Here is a 16587-nt window from a genome sequence, read left to right as displayed (position 1 = left end):
CTGTGACTGACTGACTGCATTTCAATTACTTATTTTGCTGCAGAGTGCTTTAGGAATTAATGATGGGTCCGATAGCAATTCAAGTCTCTGGTTCTGAAACGGATTAATTCTAACTTCAGCAGGATGTGTTTTACCCCCTTCCTCCTCCTCCTCCCCTCATCCCAGTGTTGTTTTCTTTCCTGATCCTGTTCTCAGCTTTGAGGTTGCCATCCAGCCTTTAATTTTCCGTAAGGTTTTTTAAAAAAGGCTGCTCCATTCATGTGTCATCATAATGACAAATGCATTGTACATGTGTACAAAATCAGTTTTAATGGTAAATCATGACCAGGCAGCTCCTTATCCCTGGTTCTTCCAACATGACACAAGTTAGACATATAGATAAAGTTAGTTGTACAATTTAATGTATGTTTGATTTGGAAGTTTGCATGAAGATGGGCTGAATGGTCAATCACACCTGTAATTATCATGATCTTTGTAGAATGGAGTGAAGTTAAACACATTTCATGTCCAGATTGAAGTGATGATTTGAGAGTTTCACCCCAACCTTTGCACACATTTCACATCAGGCGAAGACGGTGATCTGATCATGAGTCTGAGTATTAAGGACCTCTTGGCAAATGCAGAACCAAACCCAAAAGAAGCAAAAAAAAATCCAGGGGAAAAATTACTAATGTGTATGCAACATGTTTTCATATTGAAAAGCTGGGTAAATGGATTAAGGAGCTTGTTAATTTTTAATTAATGGAAGGTATGCATCTAACAGGACAGAGATGGTGTAGGAAGTCTGGATGTGGTTGAGGATTTTTGATTTGACTTGTTATTGTCACGTACCTAGGTACGGTGAAAAGTTTTGCTTTGCGTGCAGATCACGTGCTGCAAACTGCCTTGGGGTAATAGAACAGAGCGAGGAATACAATGTCAGGGCTGCAGAGAAGGTGGACCTAGAACGAGATCAACGTTAAATTTAAAATCTGAGGGGTTCATTCAAAAATCCAGTAACATGAATCTATTCGTACATGTGTTCAAGCTTTTGTATCTTCTGCCTGACAGAGGGTGGAAGAGATGATAACTGGGTTGGGAGGGGTCTTTGATTACATTGGTTGCTTTCCTGAGGCAGAGGAAAGTATAGATGGAGTCAATGATGGAAAGTTGGCTTGCATGATGGACTGGGCTGTGTTCACAGCTCCTGTAGTTTCTTACAGTCCTGGGTAGAGCATTGCCATACTGAATTGTGATGCATTCAGTTAAGATGCTTTCTATGGTGCACATATAATAAGAAGGCAACTAACAATTTTGTTGTTTCTTCATCTTTTATGGGATGTGTGTGTCACTGGTGAGGCCTGCATTTGTAGCCCATGATTTTTGGGACATTGGTATCAGTACTGGGGAAAGTTGGAGCTGTGGGGTGGCACAGTGGCTCAGTGGTTAGCACTGCTGCCTCACAGCGCCAGGGACCTGGGTTCAATCCCAGCCTTGGGCGATTGTCTGTTTGGAGTTTGCACGTTTCCTCCCACAGTCCAAAGATGTGCAGGGTGGGTGGATTGGCTGTGCTAAATTACCCATAGTGCCCAGGGATGTTTAGGTTAGATAAGGGAAATGCAGGGGCAGGGGAATGAGTCTGGGTGGGATGCTCTTCGGAGGGGCAGTGTGGACCTGTTGGGCCAAATGGCCTGCTTCCACACTGTAGAGTTTCTATGATTTCTACTGTCTACACCTGGACTGTGCTGGGACCAGTGTTTCGGTGAGCCATTTAAACAGAGTAGTAGAGAGGGCTTTAAACTAATGAAGGAGAGCGAATGATGAAGTGAGGCAGGAGACGAAGTTATGAAGCGAACAGACAATGCCTGCAAAGGAATCTAGATAGGTGAATTGGCACAGTATAACTTCAGAAAGGATGTAAATGCACAAGAAGCAGGTTAGTCACTTAGCATTGTGTTGATTGCCTTCTGAGGAAGGGTTGGACAAGATAAACCTGTATCCATTGGAGATCGGGATGGAAGGTGGATCATCTTAAAACGTACAAAATCTGAGGCGATTTGACAGGACGGATGCTGAAATGATGGTGGAAGAGATGAGAATAAGGGCGCCAAGTTTATAAATAAATGGTCTGCCATTTAAGATGGAGATGAGAAATTCTTATCTCATTATTATTTTCTGTAGATGTCTCTTCCCCAGAGAGTTGTCGAGGCAGAATTAATGGAGATAGACTCTCTCCTTAGTCAACAAGATATAAGGTTATCAGGGTAAATGAGAATGTGGAGTTGAGACCATAGTCAAGTCAGCCAAGATCTTATTGAATGACAGAGCCGGCTCAGGGGATGGAAGAGCTTAGTCCTTCAACTATTTTATTGCATATTTTCACAGCCCTTCTTGAAATAAAGGTGTGGAGTACATCAACACCCAATTATGAGGTATTACTGGGCAGGTCAGAAGTCACATGCCACCAGGTTAAAGTCCAACAGATAGACAAACAGGAGGCTGCAAGAACACAGCAAGCCAGGCAGCATCTGGAGGAAAGGAGCAGTCAATATTTCAGTCCTGAAGAAGAGTAATACCTGAAATGTTTACTTCTCCTTTCCTCCAGATGCGGCCTGGCTTGCTGCATTCTTGCAGCCTCCTGTTTGTCTACCTTGGATTCCAGCATCTGCAGTTTTTTTGGTCTCAAAGTCCAACAGGTTTATTTAAAATTACAAGCTTTCGGAGTACTGTTCCTTTGGGTGAAGTGGAGGGAGGTGCGCAGGCACAGAATATATAGGTGGAGAGATAATGGCAAGTTAATTCCAGGTATTGTGTCAACCAATAAGTACAAAAAGTATGAGTACAGTGTCGTCTTTGCAGGTGATCGAGTGTCAAATGGAGAGAGTAAAATGTCAACAGCTGAATAACAAGTGGAGGGATGACCTGTGACCTGATTAATTAAGGCAGAGAGATAATTTACAAATAATTAAAAATAAGGTGTTAGAGACAAATCAAATGGCTGGAATAACATGAGCAGGTATCAAAGTCGCATGACGAGGGTCTAACCGAAGTAACAAGTAAAATCCAAAACTGCACAACCCACAAGTAATCAAGGTAATAATGTCCAAACAGGACAGTAAGGAAGATTTTACAAACTGAGAACAGTGTGGTGAGGTTACATGTAGCGCGACGTGAACCCAAGGTCACGGTTGAGGCTGTCCTCGTGAGTACGAAACTTGGCTATCTTCCTGCTCCTCTGATGCTGCTTGGCCTGCTGTGTTCATCCACCTCTACACCTTGTATTTACATAATGCCTTTAACAACAAGTTCAAGGGGCCTCACAGGGCCATTATCAATCAAATTTTGACTCCAAACTACATTAAGGATATTTTAGGACAGAAAGGTTTAAGGAGCATCTTTCAAGTAAAAATATTCATACAAAAGTCCAAGCTGCCAGTGTTACAACAATTTAAATGAGGCCAGAGTTGGAGCACTTTGAAACGTTGTCCGGCTGGAGGAGATTAGAGATAGGCGAGAGGTGAAATCACGGAGAGAGTGGGAAGCGGAGCTGAGAATTTAAGTCAAGGCAATGCTGGACAAAGATCCAGTGAGGATAGGGTTGATGGGTGAATGGGACCCAGATGTGAGTTGCAAGATTCCATTTGTGTTTTGGATGAGCTCATGTTTGCAGAGGGTACACAGTAGGAGACCAGAGGGAGAGCGCTGTGTCAGGGATAAAGCCACTGGTGAGGAGTTGAGACTGGGTGTTGGTACTGAGATGGAAGTAAAAAGCCTCAGTGATTCATCGCTAAACCTGCTGAGCTTTTCCAACAATTTCTATTTGTTTCTGATTTCCAGCATCCACAGTTCTTTCAGTTTTTAGTCTCCATGATTGAACAGATATGTGGTCAAACTCTCTTTGTTAAATAGAGCATCGTGGCTGTGATTTGTCGTCTTGTGACTGCATTTTGTTGATTCCAAAGCGCTTTGAGATATCTTGAAGTTGTGAAATTGTTATTCATGTGTACAGTCATGCATGGAGCAGCTGTGGGCCCTGGGTGGTATTGGCTGGAGGTCCAGTGTGGGAAAGCTGCTGTGGGCCTGAGCCCAAAGTAGTTAGACTGAGGCCTAAGTGTCAGTGAAGGATTTCCCCTGCATCTGCAGCGTTGAGCAGGAAATCGGAGGTTTCTCAGACATGTCCTTGCATAAGAGTGCACTTAAGAGATTGTTGAACTGTTACTTTTATTCCTTGTTTTTCCACTTAACACTAGGAAGGACTTTAAGATTAACTTTTAACTTTGTTCTTTGTATAAGTTTTAAAAAATATTGGTATGTACTGCTTTACTTTTAACTTTGTCTCTCTGATACTACTTGTATGTAAAGATTTATACCTTGTACCTGAGGTGGCACTCTGTGAGGCGACAGTGTAAAATTTTCACTGTATTTTTGTATCCCTGTACTTGAGTATAGCGACAATAAAGCTTAAATTGTAAAATGCGACTTGCTGTTTCATTCTCTTGCAGTAGGTGGCAGTGTTCACTCAATATTCTGCTTTATTCCTCACCCACATACCTTTGGTATATTGTGATTGTAAGGAGTTTAGCTTCTGCCCTAAGGCCAGATCCGGGTCCAAAAAAGTGTTCGTTTTCAGGTTTGGGGCAGGTTAAGACCAGAACTGACACAAGTAATATCCTCTAATCAAAATCAGTTCTTGAACGAAGACTGAAAGCCTTTTGTTTGTTTTTGAAGTTTGCTTTATAATACTAATCTGTCCCTGTTAACCTCCATTGTTACTTTATTGCAAAGATCAATTCATTTTCAAGTTTCAATGATTTAGTCTTTGTCCAAGTTACTGACCTGTCAATTGATTTTTTTTTTAAAATGCTCAATTAAAATCAGATGGAAACAGACCCTTCAGTCCAACTCATCCAGGCCGACCAGATATCCTAAATCAATCTAGTCCCATTTGCCAGCATTTAGCCCATATCCCTCTAAACTCTTCCTATACACATCCAGATGCCTTTTAAATGTTGAAATTGTACCAGCCTCCACCACTTCCTCTGGCAGCTCAATCCATACACACACCCTCTGCATGAAAAGTTGCCCCTCGGGTCCCCTTTATATCTTGTCCCTCTCACCTTAAACCTATGCCCTCTAGTTTTGGATTCCCCTACTCTGGGGAAAAATGATCTTGGCTATTCACCCTATCCATGCCCCTCATGATTTTATAAACTTCTATAAGGTCACCCCTCAGCCTCTGACGCTCCAGGGGGAAATAGCCCCAGTTTATTCAGCATCTCCCTATAGCTCGAAAACAAAAACAGTAATTGTTAGAAAAGCTCAGCAAGTCTGGCAGCATCTGTGCAGAGAAATCAGAGTTAATGTTTCCGGTCTCGTCACTCTTCCTCAGAACCGAAATGTTAATTCTGATTTTTCTGCAGAGATGCTGCCAGACCTGCTGAACTTTTTCCAGCAATTTCTGATTTTGCTTCTGGCCTCTTCTACCATGAAGAACCTTGTCGAACACCTTACTGAAGTCCATATAGATCACATCCACTGCTCTTCCCTCATCAATCCTCTTCGTTACTTCTTCAAAAAACTCAATCAAGTTAGCGAGACACGATTTCCCACACGCACAAAGCCATCTTGACTATCCCAATTCAGTCCTTGCCTTTCCAAATACAAATTGTTAGGTGGAATGTCCCAAAACTGCTCAGTCAAACAAATAACATATTTTGCAAAGTCGGGTCACTGCTGTAATGTAGGTGATGAGTCCGAGTGTAAAATCCTTCAATGAGCAATGAAATGAATGATCGGATGATCTGTTTTCTTGCTGAACATGGTTGGAGATAAATAAATATTTGGCCAATATGTTTTACCCCATACCTTTGTCCTCCTGAAGGCAAACCAAGCTAGGGCAGTTATTTTAAGCCATGGTAAATGCTGAGACTTTAACACTGCAGCAATGCTGAGCCTGAATAAAAATCTAGTACGTTTCCTGATTAGCAATTGTACTTCAATACAATGCGAATGATGAGAACTGAAAGTTAGTATCATTCTCCTTTTCATTTATTTTCAGTCTCTGGTCAATTCATTCTATTGAATTATTTATTTACTTAGAAGCATTTAATATTCAATCGTTCCTACACACATGTCCTGCTGCTGCAAATCAGTGGACACTCATGATCCACCCTGTTGAAGCCTATCATATTGTGAAGGTTTTTTAATTTCAAAAATATACTTCAATCATAAAAATACCTTTTATATGCATACATAGTCATTAATGCAGTTCAGTTCTGTACAGTAGCATACGAAGAAACAAACATCAGAGTTTGATTCTATCCAACAAACAAGCCCAAGACATTTGTTCCCTGTAAAAGATTATACTTCTATACATTTGAGGCACTGCAAGGGTCCGATAACTGAACGGACTCCCATTTACCTTCAGCAGGAAGACCTCAGACAGTGGTCCTTCCCCACTGCTCCTTGGTTGCAGCTACCCCAAGCTTTAGTGCATCCCTCAGCATGTAGTCCTGGACTTTGGAATGTGCCAATCTGCAACACTTGGTCGAGGTCAATTCCTTCCTCTGGAAGACCAACAAGTTTCAGGCAGACCAAAGAGCTTCTTTCATCGAGGTGTTGGTCCTCCAAGCGCAGTCTCAGTGTGCATTCCAGGGAACAGATCATAGAGCACAGAACAGTGTGTCATGGAGCTGCTTGGGACAAACCTCAAAACAAATCACTGCATCTTTCTCCAGACTTCCTTTGCAAAGGCACATTCCAGCAAGAGATGTGCGACAGTCTCAAATCCCTGCAGCTGCAGGGTGGTGTGCAGTGGAGCAGTCTGACCAGGCATACACAAAGGATCTCACAGGTTGTGCACTTCTCACCACCAGCCAAACAATGTCTTGGTGCTGTTTGAAAAGTTATGGTGATGAGGCATTCTGCCAAATGACTTCAACAGTCTGCTCAGGGAACAACCCAACAGAATCCACCTTCTCCTTTTCCCTCAGGGTATCGAGGACACTGTGTGCTGATCACTTGCTGATGCACTTGTGGTCAAAGGTGTTTTTCTTGGCAAATATTTCTATGAAGGACAGGTGATACAGAATGGTCCAACTACTTGGAGCATTCTGTGGCAGCCAGGGCAGTCCCATCCTTCGCAACACTGCGGACAGGTAGAACCTCAGAACGTAGTGACACTTGGTGTATGCATACCCAGGGCCTACGCAGAGCTTGATGCAGCCACACACAGAGAAGTCCATCAGGATGCGGGCAAAGTTGGGTATGTTCTTAACCCCCTTATTTGGAGTTTCGTACACGGTGTCCCTTCTCCTGGTCCAGGCATCCACCCACCCAATGTCCTGCACGTAGGTGATCATATCCCTGAGGCTCTCAGAGATCATTCTGCCTGGTACAGCATAGGTTTGGTTGGGGTGAATCACCGATCCCAGAGTAGACCTGACCCAGTTGGTGATGACCCTAGATGGGATTTTGTAGTCTGCATTCAGCAGTGAAATTGGTTGCTAATTTCTAGTTTCCTCCCTCTCCCCCTTCCACTTGTAGATGAGACTGATGATACCTTTCCTCATGGATTCGCACATGCTACCTGCCAGAAGCATAGTGTCATACACCTCCAACAGGTCTTGGCCAACCGAGTGCCACAGAACTGAACAGTATTCGTTCGGTAAGCCGTTGCTTCTGAGAGTTTTATCTTTTCTCCGGACTCGAGGGCCTTGGTCAGCTCAGTCAGAGATAATGGCTGGTCTAGCCTCTCCTGCATGCTGTCATCTCAGACATCTGTGATAGAGGACAGGAACAACTAGGAGGCCACACTGTCTGTGGGCTTTATATCACGCCGTCTGGCATAAAAGATTTGCTGATCCTCAGGATGTCAGACTGAGATGATGTTACCGAGCCATCCTCTTCCTTCAAGCTGCTGAGCTCAGAGCTCCCCCTGGAAAAGAAATGAGATGACATCTCATCCTGTGGACCCTGGAGCGGAAGGTTATCTTAGAGGTCTCCTAGACAAACAGCGAGACTTGCTGGCTGTTCACCTCCTGGAGATCCTCTGTGACATCAACTCCACTGCTTGCAGCAGGAGCAGGTTCTGCATGCTTTCCTGGAGTTTGGACAGTTTTCCCCACCTCTCTCTCTCACCTTCTGAACACTTTTGAGGATAAACCACCTCTTGATGTCCCCACTTAACTGTTTCCCACCAGTCAGCTGGCTCTCCAACCTGTAAAACCCCTTTCGAGCTCCTCAATGTTTTCTGGAGTCAACAGTTTCACATTCTGCTTCCGTGTTCCCCCGCTGGCCCGCTGCTCACAGTCAGCCAGCAGGAGGCAGTGGTCAGAGAAGAACATCAGTGGATCTGACTGAGAATGTGCAGGATGCAAACAGGAAATCTATCCTTGAGTGGATAGACCAGCAGGGGTGCTGAAGACATTGTGCAGCTTGGTGACTTTAAACGTTTCCACCAGGAATCTGGACGTTGAGTCACGTTTGCTGTCAGCCCCTTTGGATCGTCCCATCCGCATCGACGATGCAGTTGAAGTCTCTGTCACCAGCAGCAATAAGTTATGCTGTAGAACAACCACCAGCACACATACACGTGCATTAGTCTTAGGGGAGCATTCCTGTGTGTAATGTCTGCTATGAGGAGGTACCTGCCCACCACCTCCTTACCCTTCAGAGTTGGTAAAGTTGCCTCCTCAAAGCAGAATACCCAGGTCAGGTGAATAGCGATCCCTCCACCCCCCCACTGATCAAATTGTAGGCCCATGGGCCCATAAGCGCGACCATCTCCTGTAGCTGCTGAGGTGCGTTATCCCACGTTCCTGCGGAAACTGGAGGGTCGCTTTGACGTTGGCCTGGTAAGCCGCAATGTGGGAAACACGTCGCTTAGTAGATCTAACATCACGCACATTAATATCGGCTATTTTAACACCCAGTTCAAGAGTTTATAGAAGAATCACCCGTAGATCCAAAGTCTGTTCGCCCGCGTCTTGTCACTGAGAGAGTCCTGCATCCCCATGGTGTTGGTGAACTGTTGGACACTATCTGCACTGAGGTAGCTGCCCTGTTCCTCCCTGCGGGTATTGCCCTAACCTGGTGTTGTTGGGGCAAGAACAAAGCCAGGAAGGTCTGGTTTGGAGTCTGACAGAGAGACTATCACGCTCTGCTCCTGATTCAGGGTGTTGCTGCTCCCGCTTAGTCGGAGCTGTAGTGCGATGGGTACCTCCTCGTTTGTAGAGATATAGCTACACATTGCAAGGACATGGCTTCTCCTCAATGTCATGTGGGCCCCTCCTTTGAGTGACACTGTCAGGGAGAGAATGTCCAGAGACAGTCAGGGAAAGGAGAAGGGTTCACTTGCAGGAGAAAAGACGGAGACTATTCCGCTCCTTCCAATCCTGCCCCTTCATTTCATTACTCTCAGATGATCTGTAGATTGACTCACGCCTTTGAATTATCTCTCATGAGAGCCCAGGCTGACACAAATCTATTGATCTCACTTGAGAAAGCCCCAGTTGACTTTGAATATCTACAACTCTGAAAGTGAGGGCTAGATTTCCACAATGCGCTTTGTGAGAGGCTGCTTTCAGATTTCCCTCCAGAACGGCCTGAATCTTGTGTTAAATCGATGTGCCTCTCAGCCCATGATTTCCTTGACCCTGTGAAATCTATTTAACAGTTGAAACACCTTGATCAAGCCCTCAGTCTTCCAGACTGAATGGAATATCAACATACTTTTTGCAACATCTCTTTTAATTTAACCATCAAAGTCCCATTACCATTCTGGTGCTTTCCAGGCTACTGCTCCCTCAAAGCCTTGAGGGTTTTAGACATTTTTCTTTCCTCCTTCTAACTCTTTCATGGGATGTGGGTGTGATCAGTAAGATCATGAGTTATTGTCCTGCTCAGCTATTTCCAATGCATCCACATTGCTGGGAGTCAGCAGTCACAGGTAGGTCAGTACTTTCTTAACGGGCACAAGTGAACCAGATGGGCATATAGCTATTTTGAGAGGGACTAACTCTATAACGAGAGCAGTGCACTGGAGATGGAGTAGGATGAGGCCATTCAGCCCTCCAAGGCTGTTCCACCTTCAATTAGGTCTTGGCTGATCTCTTTGTGCTCTTTACCCTCAGCGTCAGCAAATCACCACAGCCCTTACCAGGGTGTAGAGAGAGAGAAAGAGAGAGAGAGAGAGAACGGTTGGTGGTTTAACCTGAGGGACATCATGACTCAGGCAGGGGGAAGAGGGTTTCTTCATGATAAGCTCAGCTGGCGTGGGGATTGAACCCACACTATTGGCATCACTCTGCTTCGCAACCCAACCACCCACCCAACTCCCGGTCTTAACCCTACTATTCTCTCTCTCTCTCTCGTCAGACAAACAAATAAAACTCCTTCAATCAATCAAAGAAAGAGATTTAGTTTGGGCGTTCCATTGTCATCTGTATTTAGCAGCTTTAATTTAAGTCAATATCCGATCACGAGAGAAATACTGAACAGTTACCTCCCTGCGCTCCTGTTTGATCTTGTTAAAACAGTTTCTCTACCACTGTCTCTGTTTCTGGGTTCTCCTCACTCTCACTGTTCCCTTTAATCTCTCACTGTCACTCCTACCGCTCTCTCTGTTTCTGGGTTCTCCTCACTCTCACTATTCCCTTTAATCTCTCACTGTCACTCCTACCGCTCTCTCTGTTTCTGGGTTCTCCTCACTCTCACTGCTCCCTTTAATCTCTCACTGTCACTCCTGAGCCCCTGACAGGTCTGTCACTGCTCTGTCTCCTCTCTGTCCTGCTCAGTTAGGTGTTGGTGGCTGTATCCAGGTCCTTCTCTCTCTCCCACGAGATTAGCGCTGGTGACTGATCCTCCTCTTGCTCCTTTAGTTGCTCGTCACTCTGTCTTTTAATATTTCTTAGCATACATGGTGCAAATTCCTGTCCGGTTCCTCTGGGTACCATTTTCTAGTCACATTCTGCCCCTCAAAACAACTTCTGTTTTTATTTCCCATTTAATTTTTGCTATGTCAACAGTGAACATACAGTAAATAAAAACCAAAAGAACTGCGGATGCTGTAAATCAGGAACAAAAACAAAGTTGCTGGAAAAGTTCAGCGGGTCTGGCAGCATCTGTGGAGAGAAATCAGAGTTAATGTTTCGGGCCTGGTGACCCTTCCTCAGAACCTGTGGTGAACATGTAGTGGCAGGTTCAAGCCGCTAGAGGACTCTGAAGTCCCTCCCAGTTCTCTATTGCTATCTGGTGTCTTACTGAACCATTATATTTTATCGAATGACCACAAATGATTCTGTGGATCTCAACATAGCAGAGGGGTTGGTTCACACAGTTAGCTTGACAGCTGGTTTGCAACTCCATCTGAAAAACATTCAGTGTTTTGGCCAGGACTGGTTTTCTGTGACAGAGAATTCCATAGACTCCCCACTCTATGGGTGAAAGTATTTTTCCATATCTCAGTCCTAAATGGCCCATTCTGTATCCTTACACTGTGACCCCCTAGTTTTGGACTCTCCGATCATCGGGAACACTTTTCCTATCTAAGCTTCAACCGCACCCCTGGGGCAAACTCACACCTCTCTTCGAGCAGTCTACAGTTGTCTGGAAGAATGGTAGTTTGCACAAACATCACCAAGAGAGGGAGCAGCACACGATAAATATATATTTTGTAACATATACCAACTCCATAGGATTAAAAGTGACTTGCTGAGACTCCATTCTAATCAGCTTCCAACACTAACAAAATCAGGACATGTGAAGGTGAAGGAACTGGGAAAACGTAGATCAGAAATGCTGCCAGTCCATCAGTGTTCTTGATAAACCCTGATATTTATGGCTAAACTGCAACAATAAAGTAAATATTCCTGCAGTGAGCACATTCTTAACGCCACACAGAGCAGGTTCCAGTGCTGACTCTATGTCCCTGTGTGTGAATTTCCTGACCAGGAAATAAACTTTCCCGTATATTCCAGGGATCATTTGCTTGCAGCAACGACAGCACCTATGGGACTGAATGTTGAAAAACATCGCAATGTTCTTCAGTGAGGTGTGAGGGAGAAGCAGGAAAACGAGTAGCTTTTAGTCTGTAATCGAGGAGGGCTTGAGATGTACAGGGTACCTCTGGGTCAAAATGCTCCAGGTTTGAGGGCTTTTTTTTTGCCAAGGAAGAATCATTCACAAGACGGCCAAACAGGTTGATGTGTAAGTCCCTCTGATACCTGATGACCAGGGGTAAGGATGGGAAAGGCTCCTGCAGAAGGTCACAGCAGTACATTGCCCTGCAGTATGGACCAACCCTACGGAAGTCTAACCCTCAGAAATGGAGACAAAAAAACTGAGTCTGATGTTAGTGTTCTCCTGCGCCCAGGGTTTGTCCGCACCTTCCAATGTTTAAAAATTTTTTTTTTCCTTCACTTTTCGATTTCTTTTTCTGTGTTGTTTTTGTTTCTACTTCCCTTCTGGGGAGAGCTGGGCCGTGACAGCACCGCCATCGATGAGAAAGGCAGGAGGCCGGAGGAAGGCGGATTCATTGGGATTCGGAACACGGCAGCAGCTGGTGGGCCCCGAGCTGGACCCTGGTGGCAGAGTCAAGGAGATGGCGCGGCAGAGGGGCGAGCACAGGACCCGGTATGGGCTGCTGCATCAGCAGAGGCAATGTCAGTGAGGTAGGCCCATCAGCGAAAGGTGGCACCTTACACACGGTGATTTTGACTGTTGGGTCTGTTGGCAGTGAAGCGGTGGCGGAGGGGTCTTTAAGGTATATCTTTTTTATTATTCTTAAACAATTCAAAATGGCACTGGATCATGGTGAAGATCTTCACTATAATTTACTATATTTTTCACTGCGAAATATAAGTGACAATGAAATTATTCATTTATTCATTCAAAAAGCCTGTTGGTGACAGGTAGAATTGGAGCCCATATTCACACATTTCCATATTTATTTAGAGTTACACATTGCATGCATGCCCAACCTACCCCAATATTTTTCATTCGTTTATAAGGGTTCATGCAAATCCCCGGTTGATACCCATCACTTACACACAATTAAATCTAATGAACAGGTAAGCCTAGCTCAGTCCAATAGGTGATCTATTTTGGCTCACAGTGCAGAGCTGAGCAAGGGCTGTATTGTCAGAGGTACCCTCCCTTTGAGATGTTAAACCCAGGCACTGACAAGCCCTTTCATGTTGGTGTATAAGGTCCCGTGGCCTTAGTTCAAAGAATAGCAGGTAAGCTCTCCTCAGGGACCTGGCCCTTCCTAATCACTCAATCTCCTACTTTTTGGCAGTTCCTTGGAGTGAAGAGCAATGGTTGCCATGGAGTCCCAGTGTAAAGAGAGGGAGGAAGAGGCTGTGAGAGACAGGCGTAAAGTCAGTGAGAGGTCTAAGAGGTGGGAAAAGGAAAGTAAAATGAAAACAGGAGAAATAACACAAAAAAGTTTCAAAATCCACATCGACAGTCACTCATGAATCACTCTCTTGTTCATTCTGTGGTCAATGAGGTGCCACCCGCTTCGAAACCAGCTCCACCTCAGTGAAATGAGGCCCGCTATCGAGGGTGGTCCAGCACAATCTCTTCCCAAATGACAGGATCAAAGCCAATCTTTCACTTGGTAGCTTTCAGGGTAATGTTGCCTCAGCCTGCACCGTCGTCATTGACCAGTCGGGAGCTTGGCGTAGAGAGGGCACATTTGGAATGTGAGCGTTTGGCCGTCTGATACACACATCTGTCCGGTGCATTTAGTGTGCAGGAATGGTCACCACTTTGCCCAGGACTATCGAGAGAGCAGAAGACATCGACAGCCTTCATGAGCTGACCTCCAGCTGTCAAACCGGGCAGATGGTGTGTCAGTATCCCTCAATAAACATCACGAGACTAAAACATGGATTAACTGATCCTTAACGCATTGCTGCATGTGGGATCTTGCTGTGCACTAATTGGCTGCAGCATTTCATGCATTACCACAGTGAATACATTTCGACAAGGCACTTTGTTGGATGTGAGCTACTATGCAAGGTTGTGAAAGGTACAATCTCAATGTTAGTTAGTCAATGACCTCAAAGAATAAAGGAAAACCCAAGATTTATTGTCTTTCCTCATAGTCTTCTCTCCCATTTAGAGTATGGTGTGAAGCATTAGAAGGATTTGCAGGCTGAATAACATCATCTGAACTGCACATGGAGAACCTCTTTCTGCAGCCAGCAAGCCCTGGAGAGGCACTTGAATCTGAGGTCCTTGTAGCTCAGAAGCTGGAGTGCTACTGACTGAGCCACAAGATCTCCCCATCAGAATTGGTAGCTGTTTTCCTCCTCAGTACTTGCTGCCTACTTACACTGCCATGTTAACCAGAACAGGTTTGAGGGAGCTGAGAGGCCTCACTTGTTCCAATGTTGGTATGCATGAAGAATGGACAGTCAGATGAGTTGCCAGAAATACCCATGGGGCTCTATTCACTTCATAAAGTAGTGTCTGTGGAGTGGGGCAGTGGGTGGTTCAGAGTTTAGGGAATGGAGGGAGACGAATGAACAAGAATCAAATTTCCTCCTTTTTTTTAAATTGCACTTTTCATCTTCATGTGGCAAAAACAAAGACCATTCAACCCGTTGTGTTTATACCTGTTGGCTCCACCACCCTGTTCTTTCTTAACACCAACAAGCTGAGGAGATGGGTTACTGGCAGGGTGGGAGTTACTGGTTCACCAGAAAACACTGACTGAATCATCCCTGACCTACTACTGCCTGCTCTCAACACCATGCTGTTTGAGCTGGAACAGCTGGGAATATAGTGCAGAACCACTTGTAACTTTGATCTGCTTCTGTTAACACAGATAACTGTACCAGTGCACAATCTCAAGCACCAGACACACACACAGCCTCAAATAAGTCTGACACAGATTCAAACTGCCAGCAATTTTTTTTTCTTTTAAATCAAAAAGCATTCTCCCTTGCATCCTAAAGCAAATCAAGACTTCTGAAGAGCATCCCATCCAATGACTAATCCACCTAACATACGCATCCCTGGACACTGTGAGCAATTCAGCATGGCCAATCCAACTAAACTGCACCTCTTTGGACTGTGGGAAGAAACCAGAACACACAGAGTAAACCCAGGCGGACACGGGGAGAATGTGCAAGCTCCACACAGATGATTGTCCAAGGCTGGAATCGCACCTGAGTCCCTGGCGCTGTGAGATAGCAGTGCTAACCACTGAGCCACCGTGCCAGTGTATAGATCAACTTTGTACAGACTTTCATCCTGACCACTTCAGAATTGTCTTCCTCCCAACTCCTTCCCTGCTCAAATAACCCATCCTAGACTCCTTTAGAAAATCCATCAGGTTTAGTGGTCGGGTCCCATAATTGGCCTCAGAGACTCCTGCCTAAGGATTGCGGTGGGAATAAACCCTTTCCAATGGTCACCAGGTAAATTCCACAGGTAATCGTGCAAACAACCAAGCTTAAAGCAACAGTGGGACAATCACGTTCTGCTTTTGTGGGGTCAGAGCCGGTTCCTTCTTGGGCTTTAGTAAATGCTCCCAAGAGGAGCTGGTGATAAATCTATTCATGTGGTTACAATGCCAGATTCCAGTGACAGCAGCAAAGCAGCGCAACTAGCGGAAAGGAAGAGTCAGAAGCAGCAGGAGGAGAGGCGAACAAAACAAAATAATTGCGTTTCCGATAAATTAACAGCGAACTCAAAACAGCTTCAGAGCGAAAAAAAAACCCAGCGAACTGACCATCTGCACAGCTCATTATACTGTGGTATTTTATCAGCCGGGATCGATAATCTTTTGAGTGCTGGTCTGATAACACTTATCTTGCAGCCCATGCATCTTAAGCTGCTAAGCTTCAGAGACGATTTTTTATAGAGGGTAATGGATATGCGGAGAGGAGACAGCATCCAGCTAACACGCACTCTGGAGACCGACACAAAGCAATCTAACGTTGACGGGTTGAAATGATGTCTGCGTTGTACCTGGGACCTCAACCCTAAGATTTATTATTGCCATTGCACAGAATTTAGAAAGCGCTGTTATTTATAGTGCAAGGATTTTCACGGCCCTTCAGTTTTCTCTCCTCGTTTCTTGAGAGTAGTTCTATAGGCACGGGACCCATTCATGTTGTTAGTGAGTGGGTCCTGTCAGTAAGTGTGCAAGCAGGCACACTGTATTGTAGTTACACACTACACTTCTATAATTACACGTGCAAAAGCAAAGAGGCACATACAGACGCACACTCATATACACAAACATAATGCACTATCACTTGCACACTAACATACAAAAACACACGCACTCACACCATTTGTGACAATGTCAGTCACTGGGAAGCAATCGGGAGTAAGATTCCTGGCTAGTTCCTCCCCTATTCTATCAGTCTTACAAAAGCTCCAATTGAGATCCATTAACTCTACTCAGGACCAGGCGTTAAAACTGGGCTTGCCTGGTCCTGAGTAGTACACCAGGCAATGTATTCACCCATTATTCTATATGAGCAATCTCACTGCAATGGAACAAAGATTCACTGGAGAGCATCATGCAGGAACACATGAAGTAGGAAGAAGAGTAGACCATTCTGCCTATCAAGGCTGCTCCAATAA

Source organism: Rhincodon typus, chromosome 26, assembly GCF_021869965.1.
Source record: "Rhincodon typus isolate 14 chromosome 26, sRhiTyp1.1, whole genome shotgun sequence".
NCBI classification, from domain to species: Eukaryota; Metazoa; Chordata; class Chondrichthyes; order Orectolobiformes; family Rhincodontidae; genus Rhincodon; species Rhincodon typus.
Note: the sequence above shows the minus strand (reverse complement) of the source record.